Raw genomic sequence first — 8,707 nt, forward strand, 5'->3', positions numbered from 1 at the left:
TCTTGAAAGATTGCGTGAAGAATGTGTGTGTGTGTGTGTGTGTGTGTGTGTGTGGTGTGTGTGTGTGTGTGTGTGTGTGTGTGCGTGCGTGTGTGTGTGTGCACGTGTGTGTGTGTATTGTGTGTGTTGTGTGTGTGTATGAGTACTTTCTTCAGGTCAAACCAAAGACAAAGAATATATAATATTTCAGCGACTATTGTTCCCGTCATAATTATTCTTATAATTATTAAAGCGTTGGGCTTGAGGATTGTTGTCATCTGGAATAAAATTCCTACAGGCTCCTTTTGTTTTGATTTTAGAACATAAAGGTGATTCTTGGACCCATTCTCGAAGACGCCAACATGCTTTCTTCTTTGCATTAGATTTGATTTAGAGTAAAAATGTTGTATAATTTACTGTGACATCCCAAAGCGTTTGACGCATGATTCCGACACGAAGATTCTATCACAATTGCTGTGAATTTAAAATATTAATACACTAAGAATTAACTTATAAAACTTCCCAAAATGTAATAGCCGTTGTTTTCTCAAAAGACAGCTAACCTTCGTGTACATTTATTGGTAGAACTATATGCCGATATATCTTCAAATAAATACAAGACTAACTTTTGTAGAGTGTACAGGCGGTGTTGTCGCTGTCGTTGTTTTTGTTGTTGTAGCTAGTTAACCTTGATTGAGCGTACATAGAAAGAAATTATTTCAAGTGGGGTCCATCCAGTCATCCCTGATAGTGTTCTTCTGTGTTTAAGCCAGTAGCATGTGATGTAAAGTATAATTGGCTGCAATTTCCAGCAACTTATAATAAACCTTGTGAGGATTCACCCTGGTTGTCAAAAGATACTCGTCAATGATAAGACCAAGGTCAACTCTGAGCGAGCAAACATCTATCTAAATGTGATCCTACCGTAACAATCCCAACTTGTTTTTGTATGTGCAAAGATCTCAAGATTAAGTTACTATCGTATGATTTATAAATCAAATGAGTGTTATTTCTGGAAGTTCGAGCGATGACGTAATGACATCCTGGCAGAATCGGATAGGTGAGAGCTGTGGACGAATGCTTGAAATCTCTGCGAGGCAGCTAGTTCTAATTAAAAGAGAGGTGCCAACAGCATGTTTCGAACTGTGGACCTATTGATTATAATACAGTGAATGACTTCTGTCATAGAGTTCTATCTTTCCTGTCAACTCCCCGCCCCCCGTTCTTCAAAGCAAAGGGAGACACTACGTATGGTTGCCAGCGCTGCTACAACACTAACCATATCTCATACAAATTAAAACCCGAGGCTTCATATAATGAAGGGTACATTCGATAATATATATAGGGGTATTAAAAGTGCAAACACTATCAATAAAAAATAAGCAGACAGACAGGGAGGCAGGTAGGAGGGTAGATAGATAGATAGATAGATAGATAGATAGATAGATAGATAGATAGATAGATAGATAGATAGATAGAGAGATAGATAGATAAAATGAATTGTCACGCTTATTATGTCTTTTATCATAAAGGTCTTATATGATACACGAACGCAACAATAATAACGCACGAATTGTTTAGAATTATTACATTGTTACATATCAATTATAGACATTATTGGTGTATGCATATTATTTGTGTGTGTGTATATTTGTGGGTGTATGTATATGTATGTATATATATAAATATATACACTTATATATGCATATATATATATACATATATACATATACATCTATATATATACATATATATGTATACATATATATATACACACACATATATATATATGCATATATATATACTGATAGAGAAAATGGCAGACGACACCAAGAGACAGACATGCAGACAGACAGATATATATATATATATATATGGAGAGAGAGAGAGAGAGAGAGAGAGAGATAAATAGATAGATAGGTAACCACATCCATGAATATATAAACACGTATACGGACACACATATACACACGTGAATGTACATGACTCAAAAATAGAATGATGATGTATACAAACACACATGCACACGCATGTACTTATAAAAATACACAGACAATAAAGGGAGACTGAGACCGGGAGACAGAGAGCGAGCGAGAGAGGCTGCCAGAGAGAAAGAGAGACCGACAGAGAGGGAAGACAGAAAGAGAGCGGCAGAGAGAGAGAGAGAGAGACACTGACAGAACGACAGAAAGAGAGAAATAATGATTGTTACGAAGCAACAAGCTTTAAAACACTAATATTGTGACTGTTGTTGTTGTTGCAGTCCATTATTGACTAAGCAGAAATACAAGTGCGTTCCGGCCGTGACCATCTCATACTGTTATGGCAGCGTTAGTGATCATTTGTGCTTTCGAATGCGCTGTCATGGCTTTTAAACTATAGTAATGTATGTAGAACGGAAAACATACAGCGTGTCTATTACGCAGACTGCAACTTCATTTAATTTTACCCGGCAGTTTATTCTAATCGAAAACCAATCTACATAATATTGCATGAGTTTGTATACATACATAATTTGATTGATAGACTGATAGATATCTGCACATACGCGCGCACACATACACAGCCATATATATATCGAAACGTTTAGTAGATGAAACCTTAGCGACTGAAGAGGGGATTTTCGTTGTGCTTATGTCCTGTATCTCTTTTTGATGTCTGTTCCTTGGTTTGTGTCTATGTTTTCGTCTCTCTATGTGTTCGACGTCTTTTTGGTGTCCTGTACACATATATGCGTGGGTATATGTACATGTAGAGGTAGGTACGTACATATATGTTTATATATATGCATATGTTCTATTTTATTAACATAATATATATATATATATATAATATAGAGAGAGAGAGAGAGAGACTTACATGTATAATTATACAAAGACATACATGTATATATATATGATATATATATATATACATATATATACATATATATATATATATACATATATATATGTATGTATGTATGTATATGTGTGTTTGATGTGTGTGTGTGTGTGTACGTGTGTGTGTGTGTGTGTTAGAGCGTCGAACTTACGATCGCGAGGTTGTGAGTTCGAATCCCGGACCGGGCTGCTTATTGTGTTCTTGAGCAAGACACTTTATTTCACGTTGCTCCAGTTCACTCAGCTGTAGAAATGAGTTGCGATGTCACAGGTACCAAGCTGTATCGGCCCTTGCCTTTCCTTTGGATAACACTGGTGGCGTGCAGAAGGGGAGGCCGGTATGCATGGGTGACTGACGGTCTTCCATAAACAACCTTGTCCGGACTTGTGCCTGGGAGGGTAACTTCCTAGGTGCAATTTCATGGTCAGACTTGACCGAAGGGGGTCTCAGCTATGTATGTATGTATGTATGTATGTATACATACACTTACGCAGCCATATATACATATTTGTGTACATATGTATCTATATACGTATACTCTCTTTTACTCTCTTTTACTTGTTTCAGTCATTTTGACTACGCCCATGCTGGAGCACCGCCTTTACTCGAGCAAATCGACCCCAGAGCTTATACTTTGTAAGCCTAGTACTTATTCTATCCGTCTCTTATGTCGAACCGCTAAGTTACGGAGGCGTAAACACACCAGCATCAGTTGTCAAGCAATGTTGGATGGGGGACAAGCACAGACACGCAAACATATGCACACAAATATATATACACACACACACACACCACATATATATATATATATATTATATATCTAATATATATAGTATATATATATATATATATATTATATATATATATATATATATATATATATATATATATAAGAAAAGCTCCTTCCAGTTTTCGTCTACCAAATTCACTCACAAGGCTTTGGTCGGCGCTGAGCTTATAGTAGAAGACACTTGCCAAAGGTGCCACGCGGTGGAACTGAACCCGCGACCAATTAGTTGCTAAGCAAACTACTCACGACACAACCACTCATGTGCCTCATGCTCATATCTATCTATCTATCTATCTATCTATCTATCTATCTATCTATCTATCTATCTATCTATCTATCTATCTATCTGTCTATCTATCTCGCTCTCTCTATATATATGTATGTATGTATGTATGTATGTATATATGTGCATATGTGTGTGAGTGCATGTGTGTGTGTGTACGTGTGTGAACGTGTGTGTTTGTGTGTCTGGATGCATAGGTGGACAGAGTGGAATTTTATGCACGTGAACACGTTGTAACGAATCCATTTAATAGTTCTAATAATACCCTGATATGATTAGAGCTGTATATATATATATCTATATATTATATATATATATATATATATATACATATATATATATATATATATACATACATATATATTATATATATATATCATATATATACATATATATATAGTATGTATATATATGTATATATATATATATATATATATATATATATATAATATACATATATAGGTTTAGTTGTACCAAAAAAGTTAGAGGGAATTTGTATATATATTTATTTGTCATCGATAGAAGTGTAAAAAGATGCAAACCCGATTCTTCGTAACATGACAACTTCACAAATATGTAAAGATACATACATACATACTACATACATACATACATACATCTAATATCTATATATATATATAATATATTATATATATTATAATATATATATTATATACATATATATATACATATATACATATATGTATTATGTAGATATATAATATATATATATAATAGGGAGAGAGAGAGAGAGAGAGAGGGAAGATAGATAGATAGATTTATAGATAGATAGAAAGAAAGAGAGATAGAGAGATAGATAGATATGTATGTGTGCGTATATGTATGTATGTATGTATGTATGTATATATGTATGTGTAGGACGTCTGATAGTCACAAAGACCGATGTTCCAGTCTTCCTTTTTTCATCTTTTACTTGTTTTCGTCATCAGACAGGGGCCATGCTGGGGCGTAAACTTCAAGAATTTTAGTCGAAAGAACCGACTCCAGTGCATTTTTCTTTCTAAATCTCTAAATGTATTTGCTGAACTGCTGAGTTACGGGGACATAAACTCACACACACAACACACACTCACACACACACACACACACACACACACACACACACACAAACACACACACAAACACACACACACACACAACACACACCACACACACACACACACACATACTCACACGCACAGATTCTCTCTCTCCCTCTCACAGGCACATATGCACACACACACAGACATTTACGAAAACCATTCACAAACCGGCCCGAGGCCTTACAAAATTTCATATATCCAAGATGCTACGCAGTGGGCCCGAACATGCGTCCTTGTTGTTTAGAAGTAAAGTTCTTACCACAAAAGCCAAAATGTCTATTCATTTACATATATTGTAAATGTCACTCCTGTCCTACTACACTTAACCGTACATTTTACAGTTGCTATTAAGGGACGAGAATGATGGATACTGTAATATAACCCACACTTCCACTTGTAGAACATGCGAGCGATTTCCACAAATTCCGTCAACCTCTTTTATTATGGCATGTTAACCATACATTTGCTTAGCTGTTTCAGGAGTGGGATCGAACCTGCGACTTCCACAATATTGCAAATTGAATTTCTTTATTACCACTCAGTCATATCAACATCAACCGATTTATTGTACGCACTCATTCCCACTACTAAACATACACATGAACTGATGCATGAATGTATATATACTTGCGTATGTGTGTGCATGTGTATTTATATCCATAAATATATATATATGTCTGTGTGTGTGTGTGTGTGTATGTATATGTGTATGTGTTAATGTATTTATATTTAAGCATACATACATATATGTTTATGTATGTGTGTGTGTAAAAAAAGAGGTAGATAGGTGTACTTAAACATCCAAAATACATTTACAATCTTACACTCGCCGATGTATATGCGTGTCCGTATACGCGTGCTGCGTATATAGGTGTGATACATAGTTTTATAAACATGTGTGTGTGTGTTTATTAGTATCTGTGTGTGTATGTGTGTGTATGTGCACATACATACTGACATACTGACATACATATATACATATCATCGTTGTGATCTGTATTTTGACGCTGTCAAAGTTCTTTACAAAATCTGTTACCTGATAAACATCCACTTTGTGTATTTGATTATTTGGCCCTGACAACAAGATACTGGCAACGAGTAGACCTTACACTTCCCCAGTTCTTAGTCCTGAAGGCCCCTGTTTTCGAACTCTAGTTCGATTAAACAGAGACTGATCTGTCCTGGTCCAACTTGACACCTTTTGTCAGTGCATGAGCAGCGATGACACCGCCATTACTGACATATGAATTCGAAGCGGTATTCGAACTGAGAATGAGAGGAGAGCATGAACCAATACCACAAAGGATCATGTCAGACGCTCTAACATCTCAAAAAGTTTCACCAAACTAGGCTGGGAATTTATGGACCCTGAAATAATTTAATGGAAATTTGAAGCAGTGAAATTTGAACTCAGAACTCAGAGCTGCGAGGAGTTGAAACGAACGTCACAGGACATTTGCTTCAACGTTGTCTGTATACACAGGCATATGTATATGTGTGTACATCTTTATGTATATATATATATATATATATATAAAGATGTACGCAAATATATATATACATACATACATATATATATATATATATAAAGCTGTACACAAATATATATATACATACATATATATATATATATATATATATATATATATATATATATATATATATATATGTATGTATGTGTGTATGAATACTATGTAACATATATTTTGTACATGCACCTTTGTATACGTATCGATATACATATATATATATCTAAATGTATATATGTATGAACAGTTTATTTTATACATATATACTTATTATAGTCATATATATATATATATATTTGTATATACATACAAACTTATACTCATACACACTTATGAATATACATATACATGTGTCTGTATATATGGACGTATATGTATGTATATATTCGCATGTATAAGTATAGATTGTAGAGAAGATATATATATATATATATATATATATATATATATATATATATATATATACATGACATATATATTTATATATCTATACACTACCATATATAAAATATAACATATATACTTGTATATACATATATATATATATACACACACACAGACATAGGTAGATACATATATACAGAGATATAGGCTGATAGACAGAGAGAGATGGTTAGATAGATAGATAGATAGATAGATAGATAGATAGATAGATAGATAGATAGATAGATAGATAGATAGATAGATAGATAGATAGATAGATAGATAGATAGATATATAGATAGATAGGCAGACAGACAGATTGGTGGATGATTGATGTAACGTGTGTTAATATGTATATATGATATGCATATGTGTGCAGCTGTGTGTATATACATGTGTGTTTATATATACACATATAAATGTCAAAGTCATATATATAGATGCTTTTTCTCAGGAAAATTATTCATCTCTTTTCCATAATATACCGAAGATGAACAACAACGACAAAGAAATAAAATATATCATAATATAAAATTAAAAGTTACACAACTCACCAGTTTAGGCCTGTTTTCAAAGAAAATAACGAAAAAACCCTCCAAGTTGTATCCAGAACGATTTGTCATCAGTTATGTTCATCCAACGTTAAATAAGAAAAATTTTGTATCGCTTTTATATAGATAATATTTGTGTAGCTAGGCGGTAAATATTACACTCACAGATTATTTTACAAACAACACAGTGTTATTATTGTTGTTGTTGATGTTGTTGCTATGTTTAATGTTATATCTGTTGTTCTGAATTAATTAGAAACAACAGAACGTAGAGATTGTGATTTTAGGCAGCAAAACCTTAGCTTGGTTTTTATTATTCTTTCGAGAGAGGGCGGTGCGTTTTCCGGTTGGTGTTCTTGTTGCTATTGTAATTGTTATTTTGTGGTGTTTTATGATTGTATCATTCACTTCTATTCTTCGTATATATTGCTGTTGACGTCGCTGTTGTTGCAGCTATTAATATCTTTGCTGTTCTCATTAACGTGTTCTGTTTTTATTATTTTCCATGACAGTATTGTAAATCGGCTTCTTTTAACTATTAAACTAGTATGTACTATAAAACTTTTTTATGCTTGATGAACATAAAAGCGACTGGTGCCGCGTATATACATATATATATATACGTACAGACACGCACTCTAACAACGTAGACAGAACCTTCTATGACTATAAGTTTCAAGGTTCAATTAACTATATATATAATATATGTATAGTATATATATATATATAGATATATATATATATATATATATATATATATATATATATATATTATATATATATATATATTATATATATATATATATAATTATGTATGTATGTAATGTATGTATGTATGTATGTATGTATGTATGTATGTATGTACGTATGTATGAATGCTCTGTATGTTAAGGCGTACTTTTTTCTGTATGATATATATGGTATCTTTATTTCGATAAATCGCAAGAATGTGTAAGCCAAACCCACCACACTCAAATAATGAAATAATCTGTTACGATTAACGTATGTGAAACACCACAAATCACTTTAAATGCGTTTGCATTTTCCCATAATCCTTACGAAATGACAAGGATTAAATAATTTTAATAACAGGTGGAGAAACACATGTTTCTTAACATTTTCCGGCTCCGTAGACGCAGTAAAGACAGGTATGTGCTGTGTGTGTG

At 33.4% G+C, this 8,707-nt stretch overlaps 1 protein-coding gene across 2 annotated transcripts in view; it reads right to left on the bottom strand.

Moving 5' to 3' along the window:
• LOC115212179 (D(3) dopamine receptor-like) overlaps positions 1-8,133 on the bottom strand; it is a 1,526,288-nt gene extending 1,518,155 nt beyond the window's left edge. For both annotated transcript variants that reach the window (XM_036502723.1, XM_036502725.1), the window contains exon 1: positions 7,545-8,133. The gene's annotated coding sequence lies outside the window, so the exon portion shown is untranslated. The remainder of the gene's footprint in view (positions 1-7,544) is intronic.
• Positions 8,134-8,707: the final 574 nt, after the last annotated feature.

The sequence above is a fragment of the Octopus sinensis genome, linkage group LG5 (assembly GCF_006345805.1).
Source record: "Octopus sinensis linkage group LG5, ASM634580v1, whole genome shotgun sequence".
NCBI lineage: Eukaryota > Metazoa > Mollusca > Cephalopoda > Octopoda > Octopodidae > Octopus > Octopus sinensis.